The 22,835-nt window shown below is 43.7% G+C and overlaps 1 pseudogene; it reads left to right on the top strand.

Annotated features, from left to right (window-relative positions):
* Positions 1–3,806: 3,806 nt before the first annotated feature.
* Positions 3,807–4,261, top strand: LOC126161336 (eukaryotic translation initiation factor 4E type 2-like; annotated as a pseudogene).
* The last annotated feature ends 18,574 nt before the right edge of the window (positions 4,262–22,835 follow it).

Below are 22,835 nucleotides of genomic sequence, written 5' to 3'. Positions count from 1 at the left end.
TGAAAATTCACAACATTTTTTTTGCAATTTTTTATTTATATATTCAAAAATACACAGTTTTTTAGAAAAAGGCTGTGTTAAATTATGCAGAAGGTACTGTGTAACATTTACTGAAAGTTTGAAACAAATATGTTTGGAAGATCGTTAGAAAACATGTAATTAGTATGAGAAAATAAAAGTTTTGGGAATCGAGCGTCAAAGATTGGATTAACTTTTTAGTGCATTCCAGGTCCATAGGATGGATTATCTTCATCCTCTGCAAACTCCTCCTCCAGCTCCCTCTTGTTCCTCCTCCTGTTTACTCTTGCTTGTATTTCTAGACTCTTTACAGCCCTGTCTGCAGCCCGAAGGCGTTCCTTGTCTAAAGCAAGCATCGCTCGTACCATGTTAGAACCTATCTTCATTCCCATATTTCAAAATACCTTGCACCTTCCAATGTTGCCATCATTGAAAGTCGCAACAGCAACTTTACTTTTACTCATTATTATACTTCAACAAAACGGAGACTCAAGAAACAGAAGTAATTACGAATATTTTCGAGATAACGACAGAGTAAATAAACATGAAACAATCGACAATCACACCAGCGATATATATTGAACCATCACAGTTTAGCCACAACACATACTTTATCTCACATCACTAAAATGTACCTGATGAACACGGACGTTAATAATAACACCATTTGACAGCAGTTTAACAGCGCCACAGTGGATCACGCCCATGTAGAACACATTTCAAAAAAAATTTAAAAGTAGTTGTAGTCTTCGGAATTGAATAAATTATATATCTATTAAAAGGTAATAGTCTGCAGATTCAGAAAACGCAAAAAAGTAAAAATTGAACTTTTCATGATTTTGAGCCTTTCCGGAGCCCCTTGAGACATACGATATGATCCGTAAGAGATTTTTCTGGCCGGGTTTATTTAGAAGTGTCCGTCACTATGTGTCGCACTGTCGAGAGTGCCAGAGGAGAAAGGCAGTTCCTCAGAAACCAACTGGCCGCCCTCATACCAATTCCACCAGCCGAAACCCTTTTCCAGCGTGTTGGGATTGACCTCCTCGGACTATTTCCAACGTCTGATAGTGGCTATAGATGGATTATTGTTTGCACTGATTATCTGACACGCTGTGCCATTACAAAAGCCGTGAAAACAGCCGAAGCATTCGAGGTAGCCAAATTCATCGTGGAAGACATTGTATTAAAACATGGTGCCCCAAGGTCGTTAATTACGGATCGAGGGAATTTTTTTCAATCGAATCTTGTGACAGAGATAAACCGTCGGTGCAACATTACTCATCACACGACGACTTTACAAACTAACGGGCTTACTGAACGCTTTAGTAATACCTTGGCCGACATGCTATCAATGTTCGTGAATGTTGAGGAGATCAACTGGGATGAGCTGCTACCTTTCGTGATGTTTGCCTACAACACCGCCAAACAAGACACCGCAGGATTTACGCCATTTTTCCTGGTGCATGGGCGTGAGGTGACAACGACGATGGACACTGTATTTCCGTTACATCCTGACGACGTGGACGACGACTACATCGGCCAGGTGTTAACCAGAGCTGAGGAAGCTCGGCAGTTAGCTCGACTCCGCACGCTGCAGGCTCAAGGAAACGATCGCCGAAGGTATGACGCGAGCCACCTCCCTGTTGTCTACCAGCTTGGTGACCTCGTCTGGATCTTCACTCCTGTTCGGAAGGTTGGTCTCTCCGAGAAGTTCCTCAGGCTCTACTTTGGACCTTATAAGGTTGCAAGACAGTTGTCTGATATGAAGTTGAAGATTTCGACCCCATATTCAAGACGACGAAAGATCAGAGATGCGGTCCACGTCCTTCGAATGAAGCCCTATAAGGCTCTTGCAATCCAGGGTGAATTCGAAGCTCCAGCGACAGTCAACAAGCGGAAAGGTGACGAAGAGCGTAGCGGCAAAGGAAGTTGTAAGACGACAACAGGGCGAACCGTGGTGTAGTGGTTATGATACTAGTCTGTTGCATGGAGGGTCGTGAGTTCAAAACTCACCTGAACTGTAAAATTTCAATTTATACATTTGGCTCGAGTACATTCTAGAAGTATCCACAAATGTCAAGAATCATTGTACAGGAATGTTCTGTAACTGTGTATATACCGTATGTGCTCTGGCTGGAAGCAGTTCGCTCCGCGCTCTTGTTTGTGCAAGTACTGAATAAACCTTCGTTACGTGAAGTTAGTGTTCGTCATTCACCTAATTACACGTTATTCTACGTGACAATATTGATCTGCCGTCCAGATGGGCCCTATTCAGTCCAAAAATGGTTCAAATGGCTCTGAGCACTATGGGACTCAACTGCTGTGGTCATCAGTCCCATAGAACTTAGAACGAATTAAACCTAAATAACCTAAGGACATCACACACATCCACGCCCGAGGCAGGATTCGAACCTGCGACCGTAGCAGCAGCGCGGCTCCAGACTGGAGCGCCTAGAACCGCACGACCACCGCGGCCGGCCCTATTCAGTCCGCCGGAATGTCAGGTACGCTGGAGTCCTAATCCTGGTAGGAAGGAATCACCTCCAGATCCTCCCCTCTGCGACAGAGGCAGACTGTGGTGTATAACTCTGCGACTGGCGATTATAGGGGGTTGCCATCTCTCTCAGGAGCGGCTGTTGTTGTCTGCAGCATGCAGCCTTGTGCGAGACGTCAGTTCGCTGCAGTCAGGGAATCGAAAGCAAACGTCATATACGCCAATGAACCGCCTGACCGACTGCCTTACGAGTTAAGCTGCTGGGGTATTTACGGAACAAGGTTGTGGCTAATGCTTACGTAACATCATTCGTCATGACTGCGCAGGGCTTGCTATTACGAAGGTATCGGCGGTTTTCCTTCTGCCATGCTTGCTTAACAAGTTTGTTATAATGTAGAACTGGTTTGTAAAAGCCATTGGTATCGTTTGTTGGATTCATCTTAGCCTTCCTTTCGTCACATAACGTAGGTGAGGTGACTGGCTTCTCTGACCCGCTACTTTTGATGAAGTCTGCTGCATGGCTTGTCAGAAGCGCCGATGCTCTGTTTTGCCCTGCCCCAGTCTCGGTGGCGAAATGCTTTCATTGCGGCCGCCTCGTATCGACATTGCCGTAATGTAGCGAGATAGCTTCGCTGTGGGACTTTGGAAATTTTATCCATTTTACTGATTTAACCAAGGTTGGCATACAACACTCCCAATTGTGAAATACCCTGCATACAACATGTTTCGGTAGAAACACCTGCTGTAAGACGAGAAGTCCGAGGCTTCCGCGGTCATGATTACAGGAGAACTTCCCGTGAGGTACTAAACTGCATATATTTCGTATTGCACCAGTCTGACTCAGTTGGTCTATGGTGTACTCTATTTTTTGGTCGTTTGTTTGCCTTTTTTAAAATGTTTTGTTTCCATTTATAGAGAATATGAGTTAAGGAATACACAGCCAATTGGCAACGGTCTTCTCGCGTTTTGTGACCTCTTCTTAAGTAAAGAATAATGTACTACCAGGTACAACAGTAAAACTGGAAAACCAGACTCTGAAAATTAATGCTTGATGCGCGTTAACATATTGCCAACATTACTAGTCTACGAAGCAACTAGAATTTATTATTCAAAGTGTGAAATATTTTAATTCTGTCAGACGTCTCTGGAAATATGTCAATTAAAACTGAATCACTGAAAAATTACACCGAAGGTGGAGTTGATTAGGAGAGATATACTAAGAGCGGAAAAAGACATAGCTTGTTTACCAGTTACAGATGAAGAATATGAATTTTAATATGAATGCTGACTGTGGTATTGTCACCGCACAGCAGGTAAACAAGCATCAGTGCAAAATTATAATCAAAATTCAAAACTTATGGTGAGGTCTGCTACAGTTAATTAATTCTGGACATTACATCCACACGTAATAAGAGCCTCAGAACTACCTAGTCTAAGTGACATTTATTTATTTAAAATGGGCATAATATCGATACAGGAGGCTGAAGTAAATCGGGGTTATGGAAAGTGGGTTGTGAAACTGAGGCACGTTGTTGTGAGGGCCTAGTACTTGACATGTTGGGAGAGCATTTATGGTTGGAGAAGAAATATGTGGTGCTGTGTTCCATCAGATTTGAGAAAGATAATATCGCCATTTGGAATAAAACTGCTTCTGATGCAGTTACAACAAGTCAGCTCAGAGATACTTTAAGAAGGGTGTTGAATCTTCCTCCAACTTCGATATTTGCGTACAAAACGCACAGTGACTGAAAGTATGGAAACCGGTTCTCCTTCTTCTCAAATCATGAGGTTCCTAACCCGCGAAATGATACGCGAATTGAAGCTGCATTTATTGGAAAGAATCATATAACATATCTGTTATATTATTTAAACTGCTGTTGTTTGTTATAATGTGCATCTGATTCATTATCCAACACCTCCGTCCAGATGCATATTTTGTAATGAATACATTATTTAAATTTGAATAATTACGAAACAGTTGTTTATGAAACTTGTCAAAATAAAATATTTATTGTAAAAAAAAGCGGTTAAGTGCCAGAGTACAAATGGAAGGGTCTTGGGTTCGATCCCGGGTCAGTCCTAGGTATTTTTATCTGTCACTCACTACTTGTTTCACTTCTGACAGTGTTTGTTGCATCGTGGTTCGGAATCTATGTTATACTGTAGGTCCCTCAACAATTCGCTGCTTAAGGCCTGTTTCACACTTATGGGGTTCCATTCGGTCCGGTTCGTTTTGGGTTCCTTTTCAGTCGCTACCGATAAGTGTGAAGTGGTGCTTCGGTTTGTATTCGGTACCTAATAGAAACAGTATAGCACTGAATACTCCCTGCACCCGAATAGGTTTCATCAGGTTCCTGTAAGGTTAGAACTCGCGTCCAAGGAACAGAAAGCAATCAAGGCGTTCACACACGCACGGTTCAGTTTCTATTTTAACGTGATAGCGAGTTCAAATTGTTCAAATGGCTCTGAGCACTATGGGACTTAACATCTATGGTCATCAGTCCCCTAGAACTTAGAACCACTTAAACCTAACTAACCTAAGGACATCACACACATCCATGCCTGATGCAGGATTCGAACCTGTGACCGTAGCAGTCGCGCGGCTCCGGACTGAGCGCCTAGAACCTCTAGACCACCGCGGCCGGCCGTGATAGCGAGTGGATGTCTTTAATAATTATCTCTTATTATCATTTTTTACAGTTGTTGTCGCAGTTTTTCTGATAAAATGAGCGATTTACCAGATGTTGATGTGGATCGGCTGATTTCTGCAGTGCAATCTAAACCAGTGCTGTGGGACAAAACTTGTGATAAATATAAGGGTAAATTTAAGACGCGGGAATCATGAAAAGATGTTTGTGTTGAAATTTTTAACAACTTTGATGAATCTGAAGTCTCTAAAAGTATAGGATTGGGTAAGTAATGAATTCAGTTTTGTCGAATAAGACACGTAGTACATTATGGCATTTGGTAAACTCACGGCGAATCTCAGAACGTTTGAAAGGAAATGGTTTGAAAATTAAGAAAATAACCAGTGACATTTATTTAAAATTCATATCAAACAATAATGCAGTACACCATTTTTGTCATAAGTATTAAGGTAAATCAGATTTTAGAAAATTGCCAGCTCACTGAACCGGCTTCAGTAATGAAGTAACCTTTCAACACTTCTCTTGCATGTTTTGCCAACTCAGTTGCCTGGTTTCTCCTCATTTCTCCCGAGGGGACATCTTCAAAACCCGAGATGGACAACGTGTTTTCCATTTGAAAACCATCTCGGTCTCGTACGAAATTGTGCAGAACTACACAAGCTTTCACTGTGTCCGTAGTTAATTGCGCGATGGAAGATCCTCCATTTCTTGCTAAGTATTCCAAAAGTGCGTTCCACGTACCTGCGAGCTCTGCACACATGACAGTTGTGGATCCTTTTCTCTAATGTCAAACTATTTCCATTATACTGTTTTAGGAGGTGCTTATGTAAGCCAAAAATATTATCTACAATAAGGTAGTAAGGAATTTTGTGGGTTATTTGTGCCTGGAAGACACTTGTCCTCAGATAGGTCTATGGTGCCGTTAATGATAGATCTCCACAGTTGACAGTTTTGAAAAATGTTAGAGTCGCAGTCCTTCCCATATGCTACAACATTAGCGTAAACAAATCGGTGTTCTGCATCAGTTATCGCCATCATAACTATAGACGAATAACCTTTATAGTTGTTATGCATCGAGTTGAGGGGATGGACTATCCTTTTATGTTTCCCATCAACGGTGCCCAAGCACTTCGGGAAACTGGCGCTAGTTTCAAATTGCTGGGCAACTGATTCCCATTTCTTCTTATCTGTCTCAGGAATGCATTCCAGTCGTAAAACAGTCCACCTTGCACAACAAACCCCTCTGACGATCTTGCTTATAGTCGAAATCTCCCGTGTAATGCAAATCTGAGAAAGTGCAACCACCTGCCAAATACCTAAAATAGAAAAGAAAAAGCACTAGATTAAAATAGTTTAAAATATTGTAACGCAAGTTGATACATAAAACCACGAACGGGAGATTGACAGATCTTGTGATTGATGAAATAAATTTTTTTCAGGTAAACACGTTCTGAAGAAGTGGACGCAAGTGAGAGACTCGTACCGAAAATCAATTAGCAAAACTAAGGAGAAATCTGGAGCAGGGGCGTCAAAATCAGAAGCCTACACTTATGCATCTCAGTTGCAATTCCTGATCAAAATATTTAAAGAAAGAGAAACAGAGGACACACTATCAAAAAATATTGGTGATAATGATGGTGGTGTTGCGGATTTAACTGTTGAAAATGATGAGAATCCTATACAGTCAGTTCCAAGCATACCACGTTATGCTGCAGCAGCTGAAAAACCTGAATAGTCTTTCAAGAAACCTGCATCAAAAAAAACGGAAAATTGATTCTGCTGAATTGGTACGGCACCTGTCGTTTTTTAAAGGACTACTCCCTTCTCTTGATGATTTCGATGAATTTGACACTCCAGATTTTCAAATGGGGGTGCTGCAATTAGAAAAGAGACTCAGGCAGCGGAAGCATCCTCTCCCGCGTACATCCGGTACACCATACGCCTCTCCATCTGGTACTGCATCGATGGCCTCTTCATCTGCTACCCCACCGATGGTCCCTAATCAGTGTATACAGAGCCAGCCAAATCCTCAGCACATTACGTCAGCCTACCTAAAGCCAGTTCGTTCACAAGTGTCCGCTGTTCATTTCTACGAGGACTCACACAACCTTGGCCTCAACTGTCGTCACAGTTCTTCCGATGACAGCTCAGAATATGCGTTTCACATTTTGTAAAACATCATTTAACTTCGCTTTTCCTTGTATTTACCCTGATGTATTGTTTGTAAACTTATTTCAGTTTTATATTAAAATCTAAATTAAAAAGAGACTCTTTATAAAAATTGTGTTAATTGTACTGTCTTACTTCAAAGTTACGGCTAGCATCTCAATCAGTTAAGTACATTCCCTCATAAATGTATCTTGACCTTGAAGACGGTCCTTTAGTTTCACATGTAATTCGTCAAATTTGTTGTGTCGGCAGATTAGCCAACACAACGCACTCTGATTTAGAAAGGAGGCCGAAATGCACGCGTCAACTCACGCAGGCTTGCGTTAGGTCTGAAACAGGATACGTAATGAATGCTATAAAGAAAAGTACGTAGCTACTGGAATACTTAACTTTAATCCATCATTTGCATACAGCATTCTTGATGATACAAGTGAGACTCTCTCTAGAAATGTTAATGGCGCCTTGCTAGGTCGTAGCCATGGACTTAGCTAAAGGCTATTCTAACTATCTGTCGGCAAATGAGAGAAAGGCTTCGTCAGTGTAGTCGCTAGCAAAGTCGTCCGTACAACTGGGGCGAGTGCTAGTACGTCTCTCAAGACCTGCCGTGTGGTGGCGCTCGGTCTGCGATCACTGACAGTGGCGACACGCGGGTCCGACATGTACTAATGGACCGCGGCCGATTTAAAGCTACCACCTAGCAAGTGTGGTGTCTGGCGGTGACACCACAAAATGATTTCATTGGCATCCTAAAATAATTGTCTTCGTGCGCTCGTAGCTTCGGGAAAATGGTGTAGAATGCTCCAAATTCCTGCCGTAAAGTAATGAGAGGGTGCTCCCAATGAATTCTACCATTCCTCCTTCGTTTTTTTTTTTTTATTCTTTTATAGAGAAACAACATAGCAACAACTTGGCTTCTCTCCATGATTACTACTAAGCATCTGTAGGATGAAAACACAAAACCTAATACGAACCTGTGAGAATCGTGTATGTGTGAAAGGCTTTCATTCGTTTTCGTTGCAACTGAAAACGAATAGATCGGAACCTAACGGAATGGAACCGCATACGTGTGAAACAGGCGTAAGTCAGTTCAGAGGTCGGAGGAAGACAACGGCACACCACCTCCGACATCACCATGCCTCGCAAATCATTGTGCTGTTCAAAACTTACCTGCTGTACTTACTTGTTGCACCAGTAGGACTCCGCCAATTCTGTCATCAAGATTGCCTTCTACAATTACATTCACTAACTTCATGTTCTTACTTTTTTTGTTTTCTGTTCGTCAGTCTTCTCACTATTTCCATGTAGGCCGCCACGATTTATCTGGTTCCATCCTCTTCACATCGGACTCGTACTTTCAACCTAAGTCCTCGGTTATTTGTTCGATGTATTTCAATCTCCGTCTTCCCCGACAGATTTTACTATCCATATCTCCTTCTAGTACCATGGAACTTATTCCCTGATGCCTTAACACAAGTCCTTTCATCCTGTCTCTTCTTCTTATCAGTGTTTTCCATATGTTCCTTTCTTCGTCGGTTCCACAGAGAACCTGCCCTTTCGTTCTCTTATCAGTCCGCCGTATGTCATCCACCTGTAGCATCACATCTCAAACGCAACAATTCTACTATGTTCCGGTTTTTCCCACAGTTCATAAATCACTTCCATGAAATGCTGCTATTCCAAATTAAGGCTGATGTTTGATTTGACTAGGAATGTCCTCTTTGTCTGTATTAGTCTACTACCTTTGTCTTCTTTGCATTTTCCGTAATTTCTTGTTTTGTTTCCAAGGAGGCAAAATTCCTTCACTCGGGCTACTTCGTGGTCGCGAAAATTGATGTTAAGTTTATCAGTAATACTCTTTCTGCTATTCCTCATTACTTTTGTCTTTCTTCGATGTATTCTCAGACTACAGAGTGCAGTTATTGGACCATACATTTCCCTGAAGAGGTCCTGTAATTCTTCCTCACTTTCAATGAGGAAAGCATTGTCATCAGCGTATCTTATGATTGATATCCTTACACCCTTAATTTTAATGTCACTCTTCACCGTTTCTTTTATTTTTGTTCTTCTTTCTTCGATGTATTGATTGAAAGGGGCAGAAGACTGCAACAGATTACGTTTGATTTTTCATTCTTATTACTCCCTCTTGGTTCCCGTATACAGTGTACAATGATCATCCATAACGTTACGACCACCTGGCTGCTAGCCAGTATGTCCACCTTTGGCACAGATAACAGCGGCGACGCGTCGTGGCATGGAAGCAATGAGGCCTTCGTAGGTCTGGAATGTGTGTTCTTATAGGACAATTATCCAAGGATTTCCACCCAATAATACCCAAACGGCAGACTCCGTACACAATTTATTAAATTGCCAATGCTAAACTCTTTTAAATAACAACAAATTCATATAACTTACAGAACTTAACAAATAGTTAAAAGAATGAGCTTTAAAAAACAATAACGGCGACTTGCCACCATAAAATCAAAGAACCTTTTACAATAGTGCTTTTAGAGTTTACCCAAGAGACAAAATCCAATAATAAGTCAACATTAAGAGCAATAATAAACTAAAAATAATAATAATAATGGCAACTTGGCACCATAAAATAAGAGAAATTTCTTCTGCAAGAACAAATTACAATGGTGCTTTAAAATATTTTACTCCACAGACCAAGATCCAACAATAACTTGGCATTACAATTTAAAATTATTTACATAAAGAAAACCTTGAGAAAGATAATGGCACTTGGTACCATGAAATCAAAGAAGCGCAACACACAACCAATAAATATAATAACTAAATAATAATTTGATACAACCAAAGGCCAAGGGCAACTCCCAACGCAATCACAGACGAGCGAGCTCTCAACACTTCGGAGCCTTCCCACTAGAAACGATCCCCGAAACAAACCGCTGAGAGCTCCCCGACATACCTCCCACAGCTGCCCATCACTTACGCACCTTGGTTATGTTCTGTAACACACGAGAGATAATATCAACATAAAATTCAAAAGTCCAATAACAATATAACATGATATAACAATATAACATGATAACCACAGCGCCGTTAACTCGGGCGCTCCTAACAAGTGCCAGAAGCCAACACACACAAATCTTAATAAACAATTCTCGCTTCTTAAAATAAAACAATAAAAGCCAAGCGGACATGAATAGTCAAACCACAGTCTTAGATGTGCCTTAGCGACACCAAACCCGACTATTCCACAAAGTTAATAATAACACAGTGAGATAAAAATACAGAACATACCACTAAATGCTGTTACACAAACCAAATTGACGAGATCGTCTTGTTCAGGTCCCAGAAGACTACATACCAAGCAGCAGTAATTCACGATGCATATATTGTCCAAAACCGTCTTTCCTAGGCAGACTTTACCTAACACATCAAATGCCAGATATACCATACATGAACGCACCTACGTGAATTCCTTCAAAAAGAAACAAACAGGCACCACCAAAGGTAACGCTGAGCAGACCGGGTGGGCAACGACACACTCAGCGGGATAACCAAAAGATACTCCAGTTGAGCAAATAAATTAGTACCAACAAATATCGTAACGTGCCACACACACAACAAAAATTTCCAACAACGGCGTCCCACATCAGAATGAAGTTGAGAAACCGCTGCTGGAGCTTCCAGCGGAAAATCTAAGGAGCCAACCGAGCCCACACCCTAACCTGACAAATGACTCCAAAATTCAGCAACTAGTTGTCTCCGGGCCAGAGTACCACAGGACCCCACCGGACCTCCACATCAGACAGGCAGGCAGAACAAGTACGCCGACTCCAATTAGTCACCACCGCATGGGCAGCACAGCGGTGAGTCGCCTTCGCCCCAGACCACCCTGCTCTTATTGCGAGGCACAACAACCTTAGCACTACTCACCAACAGGTCGTTCCGTGCAATACCCGAAAACCGACTACCCTTTCCGGCCATCCTGATTTAGGTTTTCCGTGATTTCAGGCCAATGCCTGGATGGTTCCATTCAAAGGGCACAGCCGACTTCCTTCGTCGTCCTTCCCTAATCCGATAAGACCGATGACCTCGCTGTCTGGACTTCTTCCCCAAACAACCCAACCCCAACCCGATTACCGTCTCGTTTTCCGCCGGCCACCGCAAACACACGCCAGCGACGTAATAGCAAATCACCACCGGAGCACCACCCGCACCAGAACAGCGAACTATAATCGATTGTACCGCGCGTTCTAAACAAGATCACAGGATAGCGGCGCGCGCCATATCAAGGTCGCTGCAGAGAATTGACACACACATTTGCACACACAAGTCACTTTATTCGAGTAAACGCCAGGGGTGGGGGCGATGAGCTCTGAGCCACGTTCAATCACATCCCGGATGTGTCCGATCGGCTTCAGATCTGGCGAGTTGGGGGGCCAGCATATCAACTGGAACTCGCCAGTGTGTTTCCCGAACAACTCCGCCACCTTCCTGAGCCGGCCGGAGTGGCCGTGCGGTTCTAGGCGCTACAGTCTGGAACCGAGCGACCGCTACGGTCGCAGGTTCGAATCCTGCCTCGGGAATGGATGTGTGAAGTCCTTAGGTTAGTTAGGTTTAATTAGTTCTAGTGGGAATTAGTGAAGTTCGGTGGCAGGAGGAACTAGATTTCTGGTCAGGTGACTACAGGGTTATAAAGCAAGATGTATGAAACAGGCGAAATACCCTCAGACTTCAAGAAGAATATAATAATTCCAATCCCAAAGAAAGCAGGTGTTGACACATGTGAAAATTACCGAACAATCAGTTTAATAAGCCACAGCTGCAAAATACTAACACGAATTCTTTACAGACGAATGGAAAAACTAGTAGAAGCCGACCTCGGGGAAGATCAGTTTGGATTGCGTAGAAATACTGGAACGCGTGAGGCAATACTGACCTTACCACTTATCTTAGAAGAAAGATTAAGGAAAGGCAAACCTACGTTTATAGCATTTGTAGACTTAGAGAAAGCTTTTGACAATGTTGACTGGAATACTCTCTTTCAAATTCTAAAGGTGGCAGGGGTAAAATACAGGGAGCGAAAGGCTATTTACAATTTGTACAGAAACCAGATGGCAGTTATAAGAGTCGAGGGACATGAAAGGGAAGCAGTGGTTGGGAAGGGAGTAAGACAGGGTTGTAGCGTCTCGCCGATGTTATTCAATCTGTATATTGAGCAAGCAGTAAAGGAAACAAAAGAAAAATTCGGAGTAGGTATTAAAATCCATGGAGAAGAAATAAAAACTTTGAGGTTCGCCAATGACATTGTAATTCTGTCAGAGACAGCAAAGGACTTGGAAGAGCAGTTGAACGGAATGGACAGTGTCTTGAAAGGAGGATATAAGATGAACATCAACAAAAGCAAAACGAGGATAATGGAATGTAGTCGGATTATGTCGGGTGATGCTGAGGGAATTAGATTAGGAAATGAGAGACTTAAAGTAGTAAAGGAGTTTTGCTATTTGGGGATCAAAATAACTGATGATGGTCGAAGTAGAGAAGATATAAAATGTAGACTGGCAATGGCAAGGTAAGCGTTTCTGAAGAAGAGAAATTTGTTAACATCGAGTATAGATTTAAGTGTCAGGAAGTCATTTCTGAAAGTATTTGTATGGAATGTAGCCATGTATGGAAGTGAAACATGGACGATAAACAGTTTGGACAAGAAGAGAATAGAAGCTTTCGAAATGTGGTGCTACAGAAGAATGCTGAAGATTAGATGGGTAGATCACATAACTAATGAGGAAGTATTGAATAGGATTGGGGAGAAGAGAAGTTTCTTGGCAAAACTTGACCAGAAGAAGGGATCGGTTGGTAGGACATGTTCTGAGGCATCAAGGGATCACCAGTTTAGTATTGGAGGGCAGCGTAAAGGGTAAAAATCGTAGAGGGAGACCAAGAGATGAATACACCAAGCAGATTCAGAAGGATGTAGGTTGCAGTAGGTACTGGGAGATGAAAAAGCTTGCACAGGATAGAGTAGCATGAAGAGCTGCATCAAACCAGTCTCAACAACAAGTTCTAGGCGACTGATGACCTCAGACGTTAAGTCGCATAGTGCTCAGAGCCATTTGAACCACTTTTTTTTCACCTTCCTTAGTTCCGCCACAGTTTACTGGTGGTTTCACCTTGGTTTCGACAAAAGACTTTCACCACAGGATTCCTCGAACATCCGGCAGGTCGCGCAGATTTCGAAATGCTTGTGTCGAGCTCTGGCCATCACAATCTGTCATCGGTCAAACTCCACCATTCTGTACACGGATAGCACGCTCCCTGATACTACATGCGCCGTGAGAGTGTCTAACTGGCAGACATTCTTCACCAGGTGACGCTCCTATCTCCTGCTCTTGTTGATAGCAGGTCGATGGTGATAATGTTCTGGCTGATCATTGTATATTAGCCGTATTTTCGTATAGCTTTCTTCTATGTTGCTGTGGATTTTAAACACATCGCGCCATCTTACACTGTCAGAACGCGTTTTGTAAATCGAAATATCCAATGAACGTTTGCTGATTTTTTCTTCAGTCTTGCTTCCACTATCAAATGGAACGTCAGAAATGCCTCTCTGGTGCTATTACCATCCCGAAAGACAAACACATCGTCATCTAACAGTCCCTCAGTTTTCTTTTTCATTCGTTTCAAGTGTTACAGCCTCCATAGCCGCTGACAGGTTTAGACGGGAAGAAGGACGACAGGTGCACGTTCGGCGTCCCACAGACGCTCGCCTATCCGTCGGCACCTTCCAAATACCAGGGGGGGCGCGCAGCTGGTGCCGATAAAAACGCGCCGCGGCGACACCGACCCGTGAACCCGACACCGGCCGCCGAACCGCGCCGCGCCGCCCCGCTACGACTCACGGCTTTGTTTATGTTTTCCCGCTGGCCCTCCGCCAGCACAGCTGTGGTCGCCACGCCCCGCGCCTTCTTCTGCGGCTGCTGCTGCTGCTGCTGCTACACGAGGACAAAGCGCTGCCAACGCCTGGCTCTTGTTACCAGCTCCTCCCACTCTCCACACTTTGGGCCTACTGCACCTGCTTTTAGTGAGGCACTTAAAACTTCAAACATTAACTCTGGAATACGATGTTGGGGTACTGTAATCCCAACTTATTTACTTTGAATATTTCTGCGAGACGGCAGCACTTTGTTATTTGACATCTAATCTTTAGGCAGCTACAGACCTATCCAGTAGGAAGTGAAAATTTGTTAGAAGTGGTTGTGCTTTTCCACTAGCAACTTTGTTGCGATACCATGCATCCCAGTATAGTGCTACTGCATGTATTTCATTCAACATCGCATTCGGGAGGACGACGGTTCAATCCCGTCTCCGGCCATCCTAATTTAGGTTTTCCGTGATTTCCCTAAATCGCTTCAGGCAAATGCCGGGATGGTTCCTTTGAAAGGGCACGGCCGATTTCCTTCCCCATCCTTCCCTCACCCGAGCTTGCGCTCCGTCTCTAATGACCTCGTTGCCGACGGGACGTTAAACACTAATATCCTCCTCCTCTCATTCAACATTTGCTTTTCAATGTATTTTTTTACAGTAATCCAAACTGTAATAGCCGGCCGCTGTGGCTGAGCGATTCTAGGCGCTGTGTTCTTTCTTTTGCCTTCCTTCTACTTATGATTTGTTAGGACTCTCCTCTCGTTAAAATGGACTCTAACCTGCCTCCTACACCACTTGCCGCTGTGCCTCGGGCTGTTGTTGGCTTTGATCTAATGCAGTTTATTCAGTTTTAGAGCCAGCAAATCTCACATTTGATGACGGTAGTCCAGCAGCACATTGACGCGCAAGCCGCTGCTGCCTCAACTCCGCCACCCATGGCACTGCCTCCATACACACCCCACCGTACCGAGCTTTCGGTGAACAACAAGATGAATGAAACGAGTGCTATGCTCAGTTCAACGCTCATTGTGCTACATATCAAGTGCAAGGTACTGTAAAACTATCTTATATCTTGTAAACATCCGGCACAGGAGTTTATCGCCTCGTTCACAAGTTCTTCCCGACTAGTACGCCGGTTTCTGCAGATTCAGTTTCCGCTCCCACTAAGTATTACGAGGATCAAGTACAGTTTACTGCAGGTCATTACAAAATCTTTCGGTTCCGGAGAAAGCCAGAACCGATATACCAGGATTTCAGACAACAGTGTCGTTTTCAATGTAAATGTCGACAATACAGTAGTGACGCAATGATTCGTGATGCAGTTTTGTACAATGTGCCAGGCAGTAGCCAGACAGTAGGCTTCGTGGACAAATGCTCAAATATTCTGATCCTATTTTGAAACAGATGTTAGATATCATTGAACATCAGGAGTCATGTGGTCGTGCCGTGGAAAACCTTGAGATAGTTCCCATTAGCAGTGTAACACGAAGTGACAAACAGGTACAGCCTTGCGAACGACCACAATGCGCAAACGGGCTGCTGCATCGCGGTCAGAATATGCAAGTGTGCGAGGTGCCGGGGCTAGCAGTGTATTTAACACTAAATTCTTCTCGAATCTTCTCTCTCCAATTACGGTCGCTTTGCCGTTCGTTATTCCTCCTGTCCCAGATTCCTTGTCTAGATTGACCCTGTTCCCTAAATTTCTGGTTTCCGTGTCTCTGGTTTCCATAACCTTGAATAGCGTAACCTCGATTTCCGTAACCCTGGTATCCTAACTGGCCAGTGCGTTTATGCGGTCTGTTGTCGTCTTCCCTTGGTGGCCCGTGGTATTTGTTATTTTGCGCCTTCTTCCTGTCCTTTGCGTCTTCGTTATCGAAGACTACTTCGAGTTCGCGCAATAGACTCTTGAATGCTTCTATGTCAGATGTACACTTCCCGACAAGTGTCTGTTGATACCTAACTGGCAATCTGGAAAAGCAAAATTTAGTGATTTCTCCGTTGCTATATGGACTATCTAAAAACTGATTTTTCTTGAGTAAATCAACAAAAAATTTGGTTGCGCTCCTATGCCCGGATACTTTCCAGTTCAGGACAAAATATTCTTTCCTCTTTAATCCCGTCTTGCGTTTCCTTTGACCAGTAGGTCCGCAGGAATGCATCAACAAATTCCTGATAATTCCGACACTTCGCTGCCACACCCCGCATCTTTTCCGCGGCTTGGCCTTCGATGTGTCCACACTTGCCTGGGTTGGCCATGACGACGGTAATGAATTTGTAAACTGCATCACCCAGCTCTTCGGATACATCGACCCTCCACTATCTTTGAATTTCTGGAATTTTAGTATCGACAGGAAGTGATTCTGATCAAAATCCTGTCCGATCCTCGCACTGGTGTTGTCACTCGTTTCCGATACCTGCACGTCTGCCGAGTGTCCTGATCTATCTTGCTGATAACTGTGATGTGCTACCTCTGTATCACAGTGGAAGTGGCATTCAGCATTCACACTTCTAAGTGGGCTGCAATTATTGGAGCTATTACTCGCTGTTTCTGCGTGTGCATTGTTAGTTCCGCACTCTGTCACTGGGCTAGAGCACGGCGGGCTTTTCCTCAGAGACACAATTCTGTGTACTCCATCATTGGTATTCGAACGCGCAGTGCTCGTGTGCCCGTTTCGCTCTAGTTTTGCTATCCGACTCTCTACTTCTTTCATTCGTTTCGTGATGTTCGTAACCGCGATATTACCTTGAGTTTTTAAGAACGCCAGGGACTTTGAGTGGGCTTGTGTCGCACGTCGCAAGCGCCCTGCGAATTGAGAAGTTACTTTTGCGATTTTCATTGCCCCTGTTGCTGCCATTTTGGCTAGGCCTGCTACTTTTTGTGCTACCATTGACATTTGTTTTGCTTCTCCACATTCTTTCTTTATTGTTAGTAATTCCCCACGAATTTCTCCTACACGCGAAATTATAGTATGAGTGTCCGTCTTACGCTGTTAGTCCGCTTCTTCCTTCTCCTTCTTACGTTGTTCGTCAGCTTCTTCTTTCATTGATCGTAGGAAGCTCAGTATTGGGTTAATGTCATCTTTTTGATCCTCGTCACACATGGGCGATGTAACTCTAAACACCTGGACGCTAGAGCTCTGACGTAACCGAGCTGGCCTCTGTCTGCTCTCGTTCGTTTGACTATATACTTTTGCTACCGTCTCGACCTGTGCGCCTGTCTCTGTTTCATCCTCTACCTCACTATCATAATCAAGGCCGCGACGTTGCTGTAAGATCGCGTCAAAGTCATCTTCCTCATCAATGAACCTGCCGTCCTGTACTGCTATAAATGTGCCCATCTCATCTCCGAACCTATCCCCGTCAGTAAACTGCCCCTTATCCATTATGCCATCCTCTTTTGTTTTAGCTTCGCTCGATAATAGTCGTGCCTTACTTCTCGTTATCATTCATGAAAAACAAATTTATCTAAAATGCACAATAAAATTAATCTACTCCATATATTTTTACACATAGACACAAAATTTCAACAACGCCGTTCCAACGCTGTAATTACATGCACAATTTGTTATGGTACAGAAACCGCACGCAAACCCGACAAAGTGTGATGTGGTACGGACACAACAACAAAGAAACACAAAAAAAGTGAAAAAAACAAAGAATATATACACTGAAAACAAAAACTGTAATCATGCGCCGCTACTTAAAAACTAATCACGGAACTACAAGAAAAAGAACTTCGGTATTAATCATTAAGAAAGTAGAGCAAAAAAATTTGAATGTTCCTACTGGGGATACTGTTTGCTTATCAGCGATTCACAGGAAAGATCCGAGGCTGAGGGTCGCCATTTCATGCGACGTGCCAGGGCTAGCAGTGTATTTAACACTAAATTCTTCTCTAATCTTCATATGGAAATGATGCTCTAAGCCCCCCCTTTTCTATCTCCGACTTTTGCTGTTGCACATGGATTAAGAGGAAACGCGAACTGACTGTAATCGACCCTGCAAGTGGAATAGAAAAGAGTTTGGCACCTGCAATAATTTAATTGGATAGAAATTAAGGAAAGGGTTGCTCTACCGATTAACTGAATGAAAGTTCTGTCCAAAATAACAATTTGATTTATTATGACAAAACTCAAAATAATAAACAAAACAAATGAAACATTTACAGTATGTCAAATTGGACACTCAAGTAAATGCTGTGAAGGTGAAATTGTCCATAAACTAGCTTGTGACGTTTTTGACTAAGTGGTATGTGGAGCCAATTCCTTGCAACTCAAATCTTAAGAGAAACACCCAGCCAACCCAATATTAATTGCTGCTACAACTCAGCTGCTAGAACTCAGGCAATGAACATCCAAGACATAACCACGTAAGAAAAGATAGGAACAGGTGCACTCTGCTGAGCTCTGACTATCACAGAGCAAATTCCCTAACCTGCCGGTGCTGCGGACATACGTTACCACGCTATCTTCTTAACTGCAAAGACAAGATCTGGCGTACCGGAAGCGATGGCTGGTTGCTTCGACGTCCTGTCGTGGTGATGATAATGTCGCAAGTATAGCCCGAAACAAATTATCCTGGTCTGGTTGTTCCAGACGAAAGACTTCCTATCAATACAAATGCGCCTTTGAGGGAGATGAAGAAGGCTCGCCACACAATGCTGACGGTACAGTGATTGATTTTAACAAGCGAAGTCACACAGTAACTCTGAAACAGTCAACTTTAGCCAAAACTGCTCAAGAAGGACAACATAGGCCGCTTGTACACAGAACGCTCAATTGCCAACTGTACTCGGAAAGTTACGTTGAAGTCGAAACTTCAGCAACTTCCTCAAACAGTTACAATTAAATGAAAGTATATTAGACAGCCAACGGTAGGTGGGCTGCCCAGAGCAGCGAGAGCTCAGTCTTGTAACCTACTCCAACCGAAAGGCGAGAGCCGACTCTCTCAAGAGCACCCGTACGAACCGAACGCAGAACATTCCCGCCCCCATGACAGTGGCCGTGGTTAAACATTCCAATCAGCAACTCGAAAACCGGCGGAAAATTCCACTCTATTGCCGAAGCACTACCATTCTGCCAATGGAGATTCTTGGCGCCAATTTCTGCGCCGATTTTGCTACGTCACGGAGCTATGCCCTGAGCAAGCCAATCACAGTAAAGATTTTGCAGAAAACGCAGGAATTTGCCCGCCAAGACTGCCTGGGAACACAAGTCTTTCCCACGCCTCGCTGGTTGTCCGCCAGAAAGTGTTTTCGCTAAGTTTGTGCGAAGTAACGGAATCTCTAGCCCAGCCGCTCCTTCAGGCCCCTGCGGGCGTGTCTCCGCCGCTCTTATGACAATGTCGGCGTCTGGAAAGCATTCACTCTGCTCCCTCACACACGTTGGCTTAACCCTTCCAAGATCAGCAGAGCTCGCCTGTCACCGGACCACCTGGGTGACGAGAGACACTGCGTGGGAAGTCTGTGTGTGAAGGAAGAGCGACTTTTCACTGCATGCAATTAGAGAGGAAGATCGAATTACTCAGATTAAGATAGAAATATGAGAGGGGGCTCATGCCACCTCTCAAGTGTTAACACTTGTGTCTGCTGTGAAATCATGTATGCACTGCTTTTGCCCTTTGTAGAAAGTGACTTTCTTTTCTTGTGGAAACTCAGGGAACGTATAGTTTGTATGTTTGCCACAGAAAAAGAACCCCAATTGTGTTCGCTCTCCTATACATGGAGCACCCTCTCACTCAGTGAAGGAATTTTTATAAACCAGCTACCGGCACTGGTAATGACCAGATTCGATACGTGCTTTCATCCAGCCCAGTCAAACAACCTGTTTGTGAACTTAGTCGCCGGCTGGAGGGGCCGAGCGGTTCTAGGTGCTTCAGTCCGGAACAGCGCGACTGCTACGGTCGCAGGTTCGAATCCTGTCTTGGGCATGGATGTGAGTGATGTTCTTAGATTAGTTAGGTTTAAGTAGTTCTAAGTTCTAGGGGACTGATGACCTCAGAAATTAAGTCCCATAGTGCTCCGAGCCATTTGAACCATTTTGAACTAAGTCATTGCTGTATGCTGTGTGCGACTTCAGTTAGACACTGGCGCTTCTATTACATTGCTTAATCGTATCAGTTATGAATACATGGTCTCACCGCAGTTGACAAAGTCTTCTACGCAACTTACACCATACACACATCAAAAAAAGTTTGCATCACCCCATACCACACACACATCAAAAAAAGTTTTGTAACTAACCGGTTACGTTATTACGTTATTATTGGGAATGTAAATGCTTATTGCTTGTGAAGTTAACTCGAGAAGATTAGGGTCGCCACCGACTCTAACCATACAACTAATCGAAGGTTTGGTCGAGTCGGAAAATAAATAAATTTGATCACAGACCAAAAACTCACAAAAATGCATACGTTGTGAGGTCGCTCATAGCGGATACGATGTAATTAATAGTATTGCCCGTGCACTGTTCGCGACAATCAAACATTTAAAATAAAATGCATGAACACTGCATAAGATCAGCTCCCAGCAACACACCTGAAAATAAGACTTAACCTAAAGAATTTGTTATGAAATACAAGGGGAGACTAATCACTGGACCTGTGCATAAGGAAACGCATTGGATGTGCTAACGGGAAAGCTACGAGGTGAGTGGCTTAGGTGCAAGAACGTAATCTCGGAACACAAGAAAAAATTGTAGATAAAATCATTTATTCCTAAGATAAGGATGTGAGGCATGTACACCATTCCTGATAACACATGGTTTGTGGAGACACAATTTCTAGGTATAGTGCCAAATTCCAACAATATCACATCACACAATCATGTTAACATTATCTAAAACAAACGTGCGATCGGACAGTTAGTGATGCCGGTAGCCCAAAAACTATAAAGTTCTACCACGTGGTTGGCTTCCCACGGACGAAAGACACATAAAGTAAGGAAAATTTACGAGAAGGCAAAGCTCTAAATATTTAGAAAGGTGAAAGCTTATGCGAGCACAGCTGAAGGCAAACAGACATTCATACAGAAGCGAGTGCTCACTTATTATCGACACCTCTGTGTGGCGCTCTTCCGGCGGATCCAAGTCTGCTACAGAAATTTGCTAAAAGAAAAATCTGCCAAAGTTTAGCATTCCTTGCTGCGACAAGGCAAAGCAACCTTCCAGATTTGAAAAGCGAGACCAAAAGCTAACAGCTCTCCCCTCGCCAAGTAACAACGCGCCATGCGGTCAGTCTAACTCACCCTTCTTCGACTGGAGCACAGCTGTGGACGCTTCCCGTACCGGCGGCAGACTGCCCCCTTTTTCCTCTCCAGCCTCCTCCACGCTCCGCGTGGACCGGAAAGCCCAAAGATGCCATTTCCGCCACCTAACGCAGGTGGATTTCTCACAAGTAGGGCAAACCTCTTTGCCTACTTGACCACTACGAGAGTTGGCTATTCTGTACCAGGGCTGCTGAATCTGTACGACTATCGCAGACTTTCTGCAGCAGACTACACAACCACATTCATTCAATCACGCCACTATGAGAGTAAAGAGAAAAGAGAAACAAGGAAAAGAAAGAGAAATACTTGTGGAATTGGCCTATCGGACTAATGAAAGGTGGCTACAGGACCCTTTCAGTTTGCTTCACCCCGGTTCCCAGAACTCTTGAAGATACACGTTGACTGTGAATATTGTGTCACGCTGACACTGACTATCCAGCGAGTGGAGCAAGGTGGAGGTTCCCTGCCGTTTTGGGGTGGCATTATGTGGGGCCGACGTAAGCCGCTGGTGGTCATGGAAGGCTCCGTAAAGGCTGTACGAGACGTGAGTGCCATCCTCAGACCGATAGTGCAACCATATACGCAGCATATTGGCGACGCATTCGTCTTCATGGACGACAATTCGCGCCCCCATCGTGCACATCCTGTGAATTACTTCCTTCAGGATAACGACATCGCTCGACTAGATTGCCCAGCATATTCTCCAGACATGAACCTTATTGAACGTGCCTGGGATAGACAGAAAAGAGCGGGGTTTATGGACGTCGTGACCCACCAACGTCTCTGAGGGATTTACGCTGAATCGTCGTTGAGGAGTGGGACCAACAGTGCCTTGACGAACTTGTGGATAGTATGCCACTACAAATACAGGCATACATCAATGCAAGAGGACGTGCTACTGGGTATTAGAGGTATCGGTGTGTACAGCAATCTGGACCATCAGCTCTGAAGGTCTCACTGTATGGTGGTACAACATGCAATGTGTAGTTTTCATGAGCAATAAAAAGGGCGGAACTGATGTTTATGTTGATCTCTATTCCAATTTTCTGTACAGGTTGCGGAACTCTCGGAACCGAGGTGATGCAAAACTTTTATTGGTGTGTGTATGTCGATCAGGACATCACAGTGCTTTGTGCATCTGGTTTGCCTGCCATATTCCAGTCTCATACAAGAGCAGTGGAATTTACAATTTGCGAGACAGCGAAATTATTTCGAATTGTTTGCTAGTCGTATTCAGGACAACGTACTTTCTTTTTCGGCTTTCAACCCAAAAGACAGTATTACTCAGTTGATAGCGGTGTTTCCTGATTTATTTTTTGAAGGACTTGGCAGATCGAATAATTTTGTG

This window comes from Schistocerca cancellata, chromosome 2, assembly GCF_023864275.1.
Source record: "Schistocerca cancellata isolate TAMUIC-IGC-003103 chromosome 2, iqSchCanc2.1, whole genome shotgun sequence".
NCBI classification, from domain to species: domain Eukaryota; kingdom Metazoa; phylum Arthropoda; class Insecta; order Orthoptera; family Acrididae; genus Schistocerca; species Schistocerca cancellata.
This window is presented reverse-complemented; position numbering and strand designations above follow the sequence as displayed.